This window comes from Triturus cristatus, chromosome 2_1, assembly GCF_964204655.1.
Source record: "Triturus cristatus chromosome 2_1, aTriCri1.1, whole genome shotgun sequence".
Classification (NCBI taxonomy): Eukaryota; Metazoa; Chordata; class Amphibia; order Caudata; family Salamandridae; genus Triturus; species Triturus cristatus.
In genome coordinates, this window is record NC_140581.1 from 77000849 (window position 1) to 77018569 (window position 17721).

Genomic DNA, 17721 nt, shown 5'->3' on the forward strand with positions numbered 1-17721 from the left:
TCTTCAAGGCTCTCCTAAATGCCAATCTATTAGGTTGAAGACGCATGGCTACAGGCAGCGAGTTCCATAGCTTTGCCGCATGGTGGGAGAACGCTCTACCACCCCATCTTGCCTTCCTGATCCTGTCCAGGCAGAGAAGATTCAAGGTGCCAGACCTTAGCGATCAGGCCAGAATGTAAGGTCTAAACAATATGCGCATAGCCCTAGCACCTCCTCCGTAGAAAGCTTTATGGACCAAACATAAGGCCTTAAACTCAACGCGATGCTGGATTGGAAGCCAGTGCAAAGTTCGGATAGCCGCAGAAGTAGGCTTGCCTCTGGGTATATCTAGAAGTAATCTAGCAGCAGCATTCTGCAATGATTGAAGCCAGTTCATTTGGGACTTATTAATTCCCAGAAGTAGGCCAGTGCAGTAATCTAACTTGGAGAGCAAGAGAGCTACTACTACTGATTTCTGTTGTTCCTTCCTAATGAAGGGAAAAATCTTCTTCATGGTTTTAATTAAGAAGAAACAGGAAGAGGTAAGACTATTAACTTGAGCCGAGAAAGTTAAATTACAATCAAAGATAACCCCCAGATTTCTAATCTTGGTTGCAGGGGTGGGACATACCCCGGCTGTAGTTGGCCACCAGGAAGCATCCCATCGAGGTTGCCCCTGGCCAAATTCCACAACCTCTGTTTTGTCGGTGTTTATTTTTAGGAAGCTCTGATTCATCCAAGATATAATCTCCTCCAAACAGGCATGAAAGCTAACAGCCGTGTTCTCTGGATGTTTAACCATGGAGATTATAAGCTGAGAATCATCGGCGTATGATGTAAATTCAAAACCATGCCTCCTAATCAAACTGGCTAGTGGCAACATATAGATATTAAAAATAGTAGGTGACAGTGCGGAACCCTGGGGGACCCCACAAGGCAAGAAAAAGCTCTCCGATTGCAAACACTCCCAACATAGGCTCTGCACTCTCCCGTCCAAAAAAGAGGATAGGAGGGACAACGCTGAACCCCGATACCCACATCTTGGAGCCGCTCAACCAACACTGTGTGGTTCACGGTGTCGAAGGCTGCCGAAAAATCAAGCAGAACCAAGACTGTATTTGCCCCTTGATCCATTGTTCTGTGGATCTCTTCTGTAACTACAATCAGGGCAGATTCAGTTGAATGATTAGATCTAAACCCATGCTGAGTTAAATCCAATATTTCATTGGTCTCGAGGTACTCAGTCAAGGTTCTGTTCATTGATTTTTCCAAGATCTTAGCCATTATGGGCAGGCCGGCAAACGGCCGATAGTTCTTAAGCTCTGTGGGGTCTAGCGTGGGCTTTTTTAAGATAGGCCTAACAGTGGCCATCTTCCAGCATGCTGGAAAGCTGCCTGACTCCAGAATTTGATCGAATAATGGCGTTAGTACCTCCCCGATGCTATTTACGACCCAGTGAAGCACCGTGGCTGGGCAGGGGTCTTTAGGTGATCCCGATGTTAAGGAGAGAAGTAAATCACCGACTTCCTCTCGACCAATCATAGGGAAGCTAGTTAGTTCCCTCGATGATGGTCTCATTGTCGCCTGTGAGTGTTGTACTATGTCTGGGAGCTGGCAGGCTTCAGAAAGGTTGGATAACTTGGACCTTATTTTGGAAGAAGATTGCCATCTTATCGCACATAGTTTGATCAGGATGAAAAGCAGTGCTCAGTTGGGATTTAGAGAGCAAATTGACTGTTTTAAAAAGCTCTCTAGAAGAGTTTCCCGCTTCCTCTATTTTAGTGGCGAAAAACAACTTTTTTGCCTCTATGATTGCCATCTTGTATTCATTAAGGGCAGTATTATACATCATTTTTGCAGATGTATCATAATCATGCCGCCATTTTCGTTCGGCTGTTCGGCATTTCACCTTTATGGCTTTGAGATGGGGGTTGTACCACACAATGTAAACATAAGGCCCTGGCATACCATGTAGGCAACCAAGCACATCACTGTTGAAATTATCCCAGATTTATTAGTGAGTGCCAAATTTACTGTCACTATTCCAACCCATCAATCTCATTATGGCTGCAAGAGACTCCCACCTATATTTGGAGATATTTAACACACATAGTCCCCAATTTACATTTAACAGATAAAAATAGACACATTTTCTTATGTTGCCAAACGTCTTTCTAATCACATTAACTCATATGTTTATGTGTTGTATCCCTTAAATGCTGTACAATATATAAAACAAATCAAACAAAAAGTGCAACAAACATGTAAAGCAATGTTCAACAAAAACATATCAGTGTCAATTAAATCAAAATGTGTTTCATACTGCCTGCATACAAATGATACATAGGTTGTTATGTTGAAGGCACAAAAAATACACTCATTGACTTATGATGTTGTCTATTTTCAGGTGACCAGGGATATGGTCTGCAGCCATGGCTCATGAGTCCAGACACTAATCCACAGACAGATGGGCAGAAGAAGTACAACGCAGCTCTGGCCAACACCTGCAATGTGGTGGAGTGCATGTTTGGGGTACTCGAGTCCCTCTTTAGGTGCCTCGACAAGTCAGGTGGCAGACTGCTCTATACACCTGCCATGGTATGCAAAATACCATTAGTTTGTGCAATTTTGCACAATATATGTGAAAGGATCAATGTCCCATGGGACGATGAGGGGGCAATTTCACATGAGCATGAAGAGGCAAAAGACTCTGAGGGGGAGATATCCATAATATGGCAGGTCAGCGGAGACGGACCAAATTGTTCATAGTTTTTTTAACCAGTAAAATGGAGATGAGGTGAATAATAACAGAAACTATGTCAACTTCTCATCTATTAAATATTTCTTTGGAACTCATCAATTGTGGTGTGTATGTGTGAATGTCAATGTGCCTATATAATCACTCACATTTTGTCAACTAGATGTAGACCTCAACATGTACAATTTGTATTACTTAGCTGTTGATGAATATAGGGCATATCTCCAACTCAGAACAAAGCAACGCAGCAAGTCAACTGTCTTGCTGTGTTTTGCTGCATCAAAGTGTGTTAAATGTGGCACTCAGTGTATGATGGATCACAAATCTCCCAATAAGTCAGTCCCTGAGGCAATACTCAAATTAATGTGTGTTTCACATACGGACTAGCAGGCAGAATGACAGCACTTTTCTAGTACATATGTTGCAGCAGATACCATCACAGATCATGGCAGACATATGTCATGGCCAAAGGCATAGCCTCCTCCCTCAGCATGACCCGCCAGATCAACTCCATTGCCTCCACCAGTTTCAACTGCCTTCGCATCCTCCGCAAGACCTTCAAATGAATGCAGAAAACCGTCACCAATGCACTCATAACCAGCAGACTGGACTACGGCAACGCCCTCTATGCCGGAATCAACAGAACTCTCCTACACAAGCTCCAAACCATCGAAAGAACACTGCAGCAAGACTCGTCCTCGGTACCCCACGGCAAGAACACATGACCCAACACCTACGAGACCTCCCCCGTCTAGAAGAGAGTAACATTCAAACTGCTCAAACTACCCAAATACCTCAATGAGAGAGTCTCCTTCCACGTACCCAAGAGGAACCTCTGCTCCGCCGAACTTGCCCTGGCAGAGACTTCCCACATCCGCAGAACCAGAGCAGGCGGAAGGGCCTTCTCCTACGTCGCAGCCAAAGCCTGGAACGAGCTCCCAGTCAACATCAGACGCTCCCCCACCCTGCACACCTTCAGGAAGAACCTCAAGACCTGGCTCATCAACTGAACCGGAGCTGCTTTCCCCCCCAGCGCCTTGAGACCCTCACATGTGAGTAGCGGAGCTGCACTCCCCCCTTCCCCTAGCGCCTTGAGACCCTCACAGGTGAGTAGTGCGCTTTATAAATCCTGATTGATTGATTGATGTCAAAATGGCATTTGTAAAAATTATTCATTCAGGTTTAGGGATCCACAAAGCAGCACATTTGTATCACTTTTCCAGGGCTGTTTGCTTTAAATACTACATTTGCCCACAATTGCTACAATACACAATTACCATGAATTGGACAGCAATGCAAGGAGGCTCAAAGGCACGTAGCAAAACATAATAAACTGCTGAAAAAGAAATGCAAGGGATTTTTAGGAAACAAAAGACAAGGGAGATGTTTGCCAACCATCACATCACATTAGGAAGACAGAGATGGGTAATGTATGAAGCATGTATGTCAAAATGCAAGCACAAATTGTTGTGGATGTACACAATTTAACTAAATATGGTGCAATGGTGGTGTTAGGTAATGCATTTCCCTTGCATGGTAGGAGTTGTGCACCCCTCACCTGTCCTGAATGCATATAGAGGACAATGAATATGCATGTGTGCCATGACATAGGCCTGTGACATGGATTGCTGGAGGGCCACACAAAGAACTACCCTCTTAGTTGTTGTACTCTATTGCCTTTGCCAGGGTCAAAACAGAGCAAATGTGGGGGTGGTAGCATACTATGTTGTGATCGGTAGTAGTGAACATGACCATTGAACGCTGAGTCACTGCAGTGAGGCCTACAGGCTCACTCACCTCTTTTAAAGTTCTGATACTGTGTGTTTAACTCACCCCTGTCCAACATCAGGATGATCTGGAAGTGTGTGTGTGTGATAAAATCATGTGCAAAATGCCTGTGCCTGTGCAAGACATACACAACATATAGTTTGAAGTTTGCAAAAGTATGCACATGGTGACTGTGTATGTGCCGGTAGCATGTGTTCAAAGTGACACACTCTAGTACAGTAGGATTGCAGTACTGAACAGTGTGCACAGACAGAGTGTGTGTGCTGCATGTCAGTAAGCTGGTGGGAGCATGATAAATGTGGATTGCAGTACTAGTCACTGAGGGCCTCATTTATGAAAAGTGTTGCATTGCTGTGGTAAAACACATTGCACCCTCCTTGCGCCACCATGGATGCGCGGTATTTACTGTATGGTGCTCCATGTCGCAAGGATTGATAAAAATCCGATTGGCCGCACTCTGCTAGTCCTACCAGCGTGTTACCCCAAAGAATTGTGGTCCATGAAGTAGCATCGGCGGGTACGCCTATGCCAAAAGTTTAAAATGAAAATGAGTGTCGCGTTAGCCATCCCTGGACACGTGTTTCGAGGTAGTTGCCTCTCGTCATCAGGGAGTAGGTATGTGTGTAGGGTTGCTGCGTAGGCTGCCAAAAAATATTCTCAGGTAAAGTACCACTCAAGGCGCGCAGGTGCGTAGCCATGGGCTCGTCAGCCCCACCGGCTCAAGGGAGCCTGAATATAAACAAAAATCCGATTGGCCGCACTCTGCTAATCCTGGAACATTTTAAAACTGACAGCAGAATTTCCAGGACTGAAACATCTAGAATCCTTGGATCTTCTATCAGTAGAGTTCATTCCAGCAGAAGACCTAAAATGTATGGAACAAACCCAGTGGCAGCCGTCATGGATCGGGGGTGGAGGGCAGGGAAGGGGTATAAAAAAAAGAAAATATCTTACCTGTTTGCCGCATCCCTCCTCGTCTCTCCTCCATTGTCTCTTCATTCCGGAACAGGAAAGCAGGAAGAACCCGGCTCTTAGGCTCCCCATAGCCAATCACAACACTGCGATCGGTCTAAGCGCCGTGGTTTGACACTCAGCTAGGGCCTGGGGGCCTGGGCATGTTCTCCACACAGGCTGTAATGCAGCCTGCATGGAGAACATGCAAAGTGAGCATTAATGTTTGGCCAGCCTGAGTCGGCTGGCCAAGAATTCATGCGCACTTGGAGTGGGAAAACCACTCCTCCCCAGCCCTGGTCTGAGAGCAGAGCAGCCCCGCCCCACCTGCAGAGAAGCCACAGCTGGGAAACATAAAATGATTATAACAAACAGTTATTATCATTTTATGTTTCCTTTATTTACAGTGCTATAAAGCAGTAGGGCGAAGCTCGACCCCCCCTTAGCGGAGGAGCCGTCACTGAACAAGCCCTCACCACTTGGCAAATGGAAGAAACAGAGCTCCTCATCATCAACCTTACACAACAATTTGAAGCTTGGGGTATAAAACTATCTAAATATACTATATCACATTACCCCCGATCATTGATTTCAAAATCTCTTCATAATCCAAAGCAGTCATCAAAACTACCTCCAGAAAAGGCTGTGGTGTACTCGGTCTGCAGAACGCCCATAGAAGGAGTTTAAATTCATCAATGAGGAGCAACAACCACAACAACCAGCACATGAACACGGATAAAGGCCAAAGGCAATGGAGTTGGCTTCCAATCATCATAAATGCGCACAAGGGAGTTTGACCAATGGGACACTCAGCAAGTAAGTCTGTGACACACAATTTACATTTGAATTCATTGAATACAATGAGAGCAAAATAAATTGCTAGAAGGTGGCACACCGCCACAGAACTGGGATGAGTATGGTATAATAGCCCTCCAAGAGACATGGGCACTGGACAACTGTAGGAGAGTAGGATCTGCACTTATGTTGCCACCCACTTTTTTTCTGATGTTTACACTGGTTTCTGGCTATAGTCTGGCTGGGTCCCTGCTAATCAGGGCCCCAGTCTCTCTGTTCTCTCTAAACAACTTGGAGTGCATATTAGATGCACTAGTGATTGAATACTGTGGTACCTTATGAGCCCCTAGTATATGGTACCTTAGGTACCAAGTGCATAGGTACTTCACAGGCCTACAAGGGGTTGAAGCATGTATTATGCCACCCCTGGGGAGCAGACTAAATCTGACACCACAGGCCTGCTACTGCAGCCTGGGTGAGGTAGTGTTGGCACTCTTCACTGAGATATAGGTTCCCTATATCTCACCTTACACACACATATAGGCCTATCAGTCACCCCTAAGGCAGGCCCTATCAATCTTGAGGGCAGGGTGCTTGGTTTACATGTGAGGGGGTGCCTCTGCCTGAGCAGGGCCCCTCTGCAGCCCTCAGGGTCTATTCTCTGTGGCTGTTTGTGGATGCGGTTAAACCCTATACTCTTAAGTGCATTATAACCTTGCGGTAAATGCTAACTCTGGGATGGCTGCATCAAAACATGTCGTGTTTGGTGTCAAACGCTTTGGAATCATACCCCCACACCAGTTGTGGGAGTATGATGCCACCCTTCTAGAGGGGAAGACATGTACTTACTGTGGAAACACGGTAGAATCCTGAAAGAGCCCTGGCATCACAAAATGGATGCCACCAGCACAGGCACTGGGCTGCCCTCCTGCTGCTGACTGAAACTCGCAGTGGAGAAGGCTCAACAATAGGCATCCTGTCACAGGGAGGTGTGACCACCTTCCAGACAGGATTTAGTATATTGGGACTGGGTGGGTGCACTCCTAGAGTGCTTTGAAGTCCTGCACTGGGGGAGCAGTAGGCTCCTCTGTGCATATGCCAGCTCAAACCGGTTCAGGGGCTACCTGCCCCTGCTCTGGCACGAAACTGGACAAAGGGAAGTGGGTGTAACCACCCACTCCCCTGACCCTCCCATAGGAGTGGTCATAGAGCTAGTCCCTCCCTTTCTTTTCGTATAAGTTATGGAACCCTTGCCATTGCAAGTTAGATATCCCTGGACAACGCTCTGAAGAAGAATCCTGGACCTTCGATGTTCCAATACCTTTGGAAGACTGAAGAATCTCCCTTGGAGTCAAGGAGTGACTCCCCTGCTTGGCAGGCACCAAAACTTTGAATCAATGGTCACAAATGTTCCCGCTCCCGCCAGAGTCCGAAGTCCCTGTAGCCCTGGAAGTGGATTTCCTGACTTATCCAAGGCCATTGTGATTCCCCAGCGACGCTGAGGCAAGTGGACCCCACGAGTGACGAGGAACAGCAGGGCTCAATTATCACACCTATCTACAAAGGTGGAGATAGATCAAACCCAGAAAACTATAGACTCATAGCAATACTGGACGTAGAAGCAAAGTACTACGGGGCATATCAGCAACACCCGGCAATAATTATCGCTCAGCGCTCTTAGCGTGAGGATAATTATCGCCGGGTAACGTGGATTTTTATCGCTGAGATAGCGTGCTATTAGCAACGCTTATCTCCTCAGCGATAAAAATCCTAGCGCTAACTGCCTAACATGAGATTATCGCTGGAAACCCAGTGATAATCTCACGCAATCTGGCGTTAGCTTGCTGATAGGGACTCACAAACTTAGCCATGATATCCACCCTCCATAGGATATCATGGCTAAGTCAGTCCTGAAGCAGGCGTAAGGAAAGTAGCGATAACAGGGGTTATCGCTACTTTTCCTACCGCTATGCTTCATAACGTGAGGCTTGATGATAGGAGAAATGTCACTTAGCGACATTTCTCCTGTCATGTGAGGTCAGAAACGCCCACTTTACATCTCATTAGAGATGCAAAGCTGGGCATAAAGAATCCCCACGCTAAAGCAAGGTTTCACGCGTTAGCGTGAGCTTGCTAATTAGGCGATAAAATTATCACCGCTTTTTGGCCGAAAAATGGCCGCAAAAGTGGCGATAATTTTTTATCGCCTGCTTGTAAATATGCCCCTACGCATCACTGATTCAGCAGACCTCATTTACTGGTCCGACAAGCACCACCTGATTCTGGCCAATCAGACAGGTTTCCGAAAACGGGCAGGAACGATCGCACATTTTTTGACACTCACACTAATGCGGACAATTGTAAGCAAAAACTACACCTCTGATTCATTGACTTAAAAGCAGACTTTCATAGTTTAGATTGGCACATCCGGTGGGGAAACTAAGAAATTGGAACATTCCTAATAGAATACTGCGAGGAATAATGTTTTTTATACCAACAGTTGGATGAGAGTGAAGTTGGATAACGGTTCCAGGATTTCAAGAAAATTCACCACAAACAAGGGCCTGAAGCAGGGGTGAGTGCTGGCCCCACACCTGTTCAACCTGTTCATGTTCGATCTAAGATCACAGCTTGATCATACCAACTCCCATCCACCACGCTTGGGAAAGCTAACCTGATCCCCACTCGTATGCAGACGAAGTAGCACTAATGAGTCCAACCCAAGATGGCCTCCAGAGGTCACTGGCGAAAATGAATGACTAGGTCACTACTAACAAGTTGGAAATTAACATAACAAAAGCAAAAATCATGCTGATTAGCAACCGCCAAAGCCCTTCCCAGAAAATCTGGTTAGAGGGAAAGCTAATTGAAGAAGCAACTAGCTACAAGTATTTGGGAGCCTACATTGACAGCAGACTCAATCATAATGAACACAAGAACTCCATGTCAAGAAGAGCCGATGCACTTGCGTTCGCTTTCAGCACACTGGCCAAAACATATGACGGTCCATCTTACAAATGACTTCTATCTGTTGTTGCAGCAGAAATGCTCCTAACGCTATCCTATCCTAGCACCGTCTTTCGCAGAAAATACTCTGCACTCTTGAACAAGCTATAGACCACAATATAGAAACATGTCTTTCAACTGTCCCAGACTATGTCAAAAGCTCAGGTGCACTTGGAATTTGGGCCAGTAAATGAAACAATAGGGAGAATGTACACCACATTAAAATGCTGGTACAAAATAAAACAAAATTCAGAACATTCTCCACTTAACAGAGCTCTATGGTCAAAAGATGAAAAAATACGAAAAAATCTATATAATCAATATCTCTCTAAGGCAGAGGTCTTCAAACTTTTGTAGGTTGAGCCCCCCCAGCTGAATTTGTTTATATGTTGCCCCCCCCCCCCCCCCACAACCTGACAGAAATTTGAGGACTCGACCGCCACACGCATATTCCGGGCATATCCAGCAAATAATGTTCAATACAAGAGTGTTTAGTAAACGGCAGGTTTGTGAGTGGGTGTGGTGAAATGACAGAGGCTTATTACACAGCTCAAAACACCACTTTCCAAGATAAAATGTGCGCAAATTGTTTTTACTAGGATGCTTTGTTTCACCACCAAAATAAATGTGACAGGTGTGCCTGTTTTTCAGAGACGCTCAATCTGTGGATGGATTTTTGCTACTGCCATCCTCAGGTTGTGCTCCACATCCAGTCTTGAACGGTACTTAGTCTTTAAAACCGCAAGTGCTGAGAACCCAATCTCACATAAATAGGACGAGCTGAAAGGCAAGAGAGTTTTGATAGCGGATTCTCCCAAAGCTGAATATTTTGCAGACATTTTCAGCCAAGACAGGGACTGTAAGGTAGACAGTGTTGTCAGATTTTTCGAGCACTCCCTAGTTTAGAGCTGGTATACGAGAAACAAATCTTCTCTAGAAATCATTACCAAACATTTTAGGCAGCAATATAATAGGATAATTGCCCACCAACCAGTCATGGATCTGAAGACAGTTGAAAGTCCACACAGAGGGCGCTGAATGAACACCTAATTGACAATTCCGTTGTGGTACGATAAGTTGCTAGCCTGAAGCAGTGGGGGTTTAGGACACGTCGGGCTGATGTTTAAAAAAAAATAGACCTAATAATAAATTAATGATGTTCTCTATTTTACTTCAGAGTAATGTTGTCTGACAGACTTTGTGATGGCATGGACATGTTAGGGATTATGGGTGCCCTGGGCCAAAACTATTTTGAGGGCCCTTGTTCAGTACAGCTTTGAATTTAAATGATTTACTTTAAGCTCTGCCATACCCTATTTAGCCAGGCTACTAACGGTGCACAGGCACTGTAGTCGAAATTCTAAAAGCGTTTACATCTAATATTCAGAGATAGTGATGTGTTTTCACTTTTGTAACAAAGCAGCAGCCCACTAATTTTACAGCGAATAATATCTGTGATATGCTCCGATTTCTCATATGTGAGGACCCGCTTGGATCTAACTTTTCTATGGTTAACTTTTTATGGTTGTTGCATGAAACAAACACATTTCTCTGCAAATAGTAATAGACTCCCTCATATCAATCACATTAAAAAGAAATTAAACAGAACTGTATTTTGTAAGAATCTGTTGAGGAATTATTCCAGGCCATCAGGGCAAAAACAGAACTGTCTCTATCAAGGGGCCCCTGGAAAGCTGGATTGCAGTGCATTTAGATGTCTCCTTTTGTAATTTCGGACAAAAACCTTGATGGGGTACGACACACCCATACTTGTGTACAGGGATGAGTGAGGTGACCATATGAATTTGGGTGCGCATTTTAGTGCAGATATTCGGAAGAATGAATGTATGGTTAGGGGTGGGCTTATTTGAGTGAGATTGCAAATTGGGCAGTGAGGGGGACAGGTGTTTGAAGTATCACATGAGTGCAGGTTGAGTAGTGTGCTCGTGTGACTGCAGGGTGAGGTACAGGGTGAACAGCGCCAGTGCATTGTGAGTGCAGAGTGATCACTGTGAGTGGAGGGTAAGTGGATGAATGGTGTGAGTGCATGGTGATCAGTGTGAGCGCATTGTGATTGCTGTGAGTGCAGAGTGATCAGTGTGAGTGGAGGGTAAGTGGGTGAATGGTGTGAGTGTATCGGATCAGTGTGAGGGCAGGGTGAGTGAGGGTGAAAGTGAAGGGCGAGAATGAGGAGCGAGTTGTCTGAATGCAAGGTGCAATCCCAGACACTTCAAGTAACTCAGCAAGTTAATGACGGCAGCGTAGGGTTTCAAATGTGTTAAACTATTGCTATTATGGCAGTAACCCGGGATCAGGGTGGAGGAAAGAAATAATGTGCTGATCCCTCAACAAACTTTCAGTCTTATGATTAGGGTAGCCAGCTCATTATTTTGATGTCACAGACGGTATAAAAATAAGCAGTCACCTAAAGCTGTATTTTCAGCACTTGTCTGTGCATACTTTGAACAGCAAATATAAATAGAAAGAACTTTTAATTGTTATCTAGAGCTGCCTGAATGATCCATGACTGATAATAAAAGGGAACAAAGACAGAAAAGTCACATTACAAATAAATACATACTTCTTTATTTATAACCATGTTTCGTGTCAAGACAAGCAATTTGCAGGCTGTTTAAGCAACACATGGCTGGCTGGCATTTTGCGCGCCTGCCTGTGTAATTTTAAAAGAAACTTTCAGGGACGTTTTAAGGATTTTGTGGGCACTGGGCCAAATGTATTTTGGGGGCCCCTGTTTGGACCAGCTTTGATTTTATGATCCAGTCTCAGCTCTTTCATGCCTTCTTTGGTCAAATACTAAATGTGTTTATATCTGATATTCAGGGATAGTGATGTGTGTTTTCAGTATGTAACACAACAGCAGTCCACTAATATTACTGCAAATAATCTGTCACACCCTCCCATTTCTCATATGCGAGGTCCTGTACTGATCTGAAATAAACTTTTTATATGGATGTTGCATGACACAAACACATTTTGTCTGCAAAATGTCTATAATAGACTCTTACACATTAAAAACGAATGATAGAAAACCCCTATTTACAACATTGTGTTTACAAAATGTTAAAGGTCATGAAGGCAAGACTTTAGAACAGAGCTGGCTGTTTCAACCCCCCCCCCCCCCCCCCATCCCCCACAACACCTTTGAAAGGCTGGGGCCCTGGGCCAGAGCACACCTTGGCCATGCCTTAAAACGTCTCTGGAAACTTTGTCTCCTTTCTGGGAAGAGATAACTCTCCCAGGAGGGGGTTAATTCATAGAGCTGAAATGCTTCAGCTGCAGTTGGAGGCAGGGGTTCTCCTCCGAGATGATATGGAAAGCGAAGAGTCCTGTTGGATTGCTTTCGGTTTTAGCAGAGGAGACATCCTGCCTCCCACTGCAGCTGAAGCATTTCAGCTCTATGAATTAACCCCCTCCTGGGAGAGTTAACAAGACAAAAGCATGGGCAGTAGTGCCCCATCGATTTCCCCTCCCGCCCCCCTCCAACCATTATCGGAGTTCTCCAAGAAGACTTGGAGTGTGCGCCCCCCCTGAGATGGTGTCGCGCCCACCTCACAGATTGAAGAACTCTGCTCTAAGGCCTTAGGTTCAACCAGCACATTTGAGTTGTGGAATAAGAACTTTTCTTTTACAACTTTTAAACACATTTTAAATAAAGCCGCAAAATGTCACTGCCTGCTGTTAAATAAAAAAAACTTTGGCCACAGATCACGTGTCTGGATGGTGATACGAAATTATAAGAACTTAAAGGGGCAGATTTACAAGCCCCTTGCGCCTCTTTTACGCCGCCGTTGCGTCACTTTTGTGACGCAGCAGCAGCGCAAAACCAGCGCCATGCTGCGGGGTATTTACAACATGACGCATCTGGGAGATGCGTCACGTTGTAAAGCTCTACACCAGAAGTAGGCGTTCTGGCGCAGAGGGGGCATTCCGGCGCAGAAACGACTCCTAAAAGTGGCTGAGTGAAATCTACAAGATTTCACTCAGTCACTTTTGAGCCCATGCTGCGTCAAAACCCTGCGCCTGCTTGAAGCAGGCGTAAGGAATGACGCAGCATTTCAAAGATAGGGCACCCCGGAGCCTTGCTGGAGCTGCGTCGCGCTTGCGACGCAACTCCAGCAATGGGCTGCCTTTACGGCACAGATGCGTCACGCATCTGTCCGTTTTTGCCCCATGGTGCACCGCATTGTAAATGCGGCGCATCCATGGTGGCGGAACCCTGACGCACAATAAGTGGCGCATCCCTGCTGATATGCAGGGATGCGCCAGTTATTGTAAATCTGCCCCAAAATTGGCAACTTACGAAAGTCTTACATTCGCAGCACGCCTAAAGAAACAATGAATCGCACTTTGTTTCGGCCAGCGACCGTCAAGAGCGGAGCAACCAAGGAGGAAGCCCAATGGATCAACAGCATGCAGACTCTGCGGCAGCAAAAAAGAGGATTTTGCTCACCTAATTTGCATACGCCCCTATTTACACACAGTGCGCATCACTTATGAAAAGAAAACTTCATAACCAGAGGCATCAGGAGATGCAAGGCTGCCATTATACAAGGTCTTGACCCTTCAGACCCCCAAATGAACTGTAAACTGCTAAAATACCTCAAAGTTCATGAACAGGCTCTTAAAATCGCGGTCCAGCAAGAACGATGATGTTGAATGTCATCTGTTAAAATTTACAAGGGTATTGTGCAACTTTTTATATAGAGACTTATTAATTAAATGAACTAATGTGATGAGTAACTACAACTTAAATCATGTATGATAATTTAATGAATGTTTATATGTAACTCTGCTACGGTTTTAATTAACCAAACAATAAAAGTTATTTACAATTTTACGTGGGTGAATGTAATGGACGCACCTTTAAGCAAAATTCTTGCAGGTTAATGTACGCTAAAATGAGAATGTATTTGAAATGAATGACAGAGAAATATAATCATTGAGCATAATTACATACACTAATGAGTGATGTCGATGCAAATGAAGGGCATACAAATGTATATATTAAGCATCATCAAGTACACTCTCTAAATGACAAGAAAGTGGAATGTTCCTTGCGGAACACCATAGTGCCATGTAATAGCTCCAGTCGAAGGTGGCAGCGGGCCTGGGGCCAAGTTTACTAACACTTGGCACAACACAACTACAGGAAGGTGGAGTGTTATGTGGTGATTCTGGTTAGGCTCACCATGCAGTCCTCTCACAAACTGCAAAGTTGGTCTTTGGATTCACACTATTAAATTCTTAGCTCAGTCCTCGTAGAGTAGCAAAGAGCAGTCAGGCTTTACTAGAGGAACATGTGTTAAGCATTTCAGAGTACCACCATGGACGGTAAGTAATTGACACAACTCAATAGATATCCAACACCAATTTATCAAAATAATGGGTTTTTTTTATCTTAATTTATACCCCACACCAAACATGATAGCATACATACAACAGGAGTTATGGATTTTAGAAGCAATATAAAATCAGTGCAAAATGATACAATTAAATGTTACAATTGCGGTTGATGCAAAAAACCACTAGTGACAATAAGTCACTTGCAGGTCGAGTTGCGTGGAACTTCTTACAGGGTAAAGGTGATGCGGGCCGCAGGACCAGGCTACAACAGTCAGTTCAAATTTACCTGGCCTGTAGAGCCTGGCTGAAGAGATGCCCTGGCTGTCCAAATTGCTGAATGGGAGCCACAGGAGAGCTGCTTTTACCGCTTACATGGTGTTGCTGAAAACAAGATGCAAAAACAGTGCAACGGGGCTGCTGCTAAAGTTGGACGAACATTGGATATATTTCCCTCTGGGTGCAGTGTCGAGTGAAGGGGTCAGTTGCCGAACTAGCGACCAAAAAGCCTTGGCAGAGTTAAAGAGAGCAGAAGGCTACTTCAACGTCCAGTGGTCCCTGGGAACATGATACCTGCATGAAATTTCGTGGAAGGTAGGACTACAGTTCCCACAATGCATTAGACCATCTGATCCCTCAGATGGCCCGATGGTTATTCATTCTTCAGATCCAAAGCATTGTTTAACCTGCAGTTTTCACGGGTCTAGTGGCACTAGTCCAGGGGAGTCAGAGGGTGCTTCAGGCTCTCTATGGGATCCCTCTGTCTGGGGGAACCGAGAGATTGCTGAGGCTGAGTCTTAGTCAAAGAGTTCCAGGAGCATTGCCACAGGGACAAAGTATGCCTCTTTTGCTTTTGTGCAAAGTCTTGTTGCTCTCAATACTGGTCTCTTGTGGTGTCCTCTTCAACGCAGTCAAGTTTAGATCTGAGGTTCTGGTATCGGGGGTCCCTTAAATCCTAGATTTAGGGGAGTTAATGGGTATGGGAGCCAGTGGCCAATGGGCTGCTGGTCACTGCAGCCAATCTGCTCCTGAGAGGACCATATACTTGGGTGTAGGTCATCTTTTCTTCCCAGAACCCACTATTTCTACCACTTTTCAAGATGGCAGAAGTGTTCCTCAGGTCAACAGACCAGGCGGCTCAATCTAGAGGTGTGGCTAGTCTACTGGGGGTGTTCACCTCCTAGAAACCTAATTTTTCCGCCTGCCCGGGTACAAATGTCCCTGGAACATGGGGAGGGCTGTTTACTCCTCTGGGAGACAGCCTGGATGCATTTCAGAGGCGGTGCCGCCTTTGAAGCTCACCATCTTGATGCCTGGCAGGAGGTCAGAACCAGTCTTGGCAGCACAGAGAAGCCTGGGCAACCAGGTGGGCAACCTCTAAGGTGTCCACCTAGGTGCATGCCATATCGCCTTGGTGCAAGAATCATTTCAGGGGAGGGAAGGCACTTAATTTTCTATCAAACTTGACATATTTAGGCAGTACCATAAGGCGCTATCAACCTTGGGTCTGCCCGGATGCAAGTCCATGTTATTCTTTGGACCGCCTACCACTTCTAGTGTACTTTAATGGTAAAGGCCACTATGGGGAGATATAAGCTTACACTTGCATGTCCACACCTTGAACATAAGTCATCCAGCCTCCTGGGCTCAGGATACCTTTCTTATGGGTCACTGACATATATTAAAAGCAGTTCATTGACTTTGTCAAACATAGTGAGGGCAAAGTCGAAAAGGAGCAGTTTACACTGTCCCTGCTGTCTACAATGGCAGGCCTACTGTCATTAGTTTACTTGGGTCACTCAGGGGGGCACAAACGGTGCTGCAAGCCCTGGAGACCTGTTTGCCACCCATGTCCTCGGTATCACTAGTACCATATACCAGGGACTTATAAGGGGGGGGGGGTAAAGTCCTTATCAATCGGGAATGCTAATTCACACATAACAGTTTTAGAGAAAGAACACTGGCACTGGGGCCTGGGCAGAAGGTTCCAGTGCACTTCCAGAGTCATAACTATCAGCATTGGAGCAAGAGGTGGTGGGCGACCATCAAAAAAGGGCCCGTTGCTACAAGACAACTTGCTATGCTGTACTGAATCAAACAGAGAAGGCAGGAATGCACCATATTTGCTAAAATATGGTACATTCCCGCTCTCTTTGTGCACACTGCGGCACACTGTGTGCTGCCTGGCGCCAAAGTAGGCACGCTTGCACCATGGGGCAAGGATGGGCGCCTGCGTTACAGGCAGGATTGCTTTTGTACAGGAAAGGAGACCTTCCTGCACAAAAATACCCTTGGACATATTTTCCTTTTTCTACGTGTGCTGCTGAATGCAGCACTTGTAGAAAGAGGAAAAGAATAAGGAGAAATAAACATATTTCTTGTAATCATGCCTCTGTTGGTCTGGCGTACCATTTTGATGCATTCGCAAGTTTACTGTTCTTAGTAAATATAGGAATGAACCAAAATCCACCCATGGAATTCCTTCCCAATCCAGAGAAATGCAAAGCAGCAACTTGCACTGCCTTGGGTTACTCTAGATTAGCCATGCTGAGCAACGCAAGGTGGCTTTGCATGGCTTAGTAAGTCTGACTTAAGGGTTTGGGTTGCCTTGCATTGCCTTACATCACTTGTCCCCATGTCCAGTTTATGTACAAGTGAGGTTACATCAGCCTCATGAGCCCATTCATGCCAAGTGGATTATCTAGATCTCTTTCATTCCATTGTTGTGTGAACCATTACCAGATTGTTATTTGGAGTCATGGGAAATGATGTGCACGCTTCTCTGCAAAGGGCTGCACTTACTCCTGTTCCAGAGTAAGAAAGAGAAGAGATGACTTCCAAACTTGGAGGAGAGGGGATGGGGTTTTTCAATGGAGAAAACAAAGGAATGGGAAAATATGCATTTGCGCATCAGGTTGGATTTCTCCAGTGTATAAATCAACACTGTGCACAAATGCTTGGAACATGCCAGCCTAGGGAGTATGTCATATGGAGTACACAACAAGATACTGAGAAGTGCCTATCTAATGCAGCATTCCAGGTGTACTGCTAGACATGTTTGTGCAATGAAAAGACTGTTCAAG

The 17721-nt window shown here is 45.2% G+C and overlaps 1 protein-coding gene across 3 annotated transcripts in view; it reads right to left on the reverse strand.

Moving 5' to 3' along the window:
* The window catches only part of LOC146863774 (uncharacterized), a 142352-nt gene that overhangs the window by 34175 nt on the left and 90456 nt on the right, over positions 1 to 17721 (reverse strand). The window lies entirely within an intron of this gene.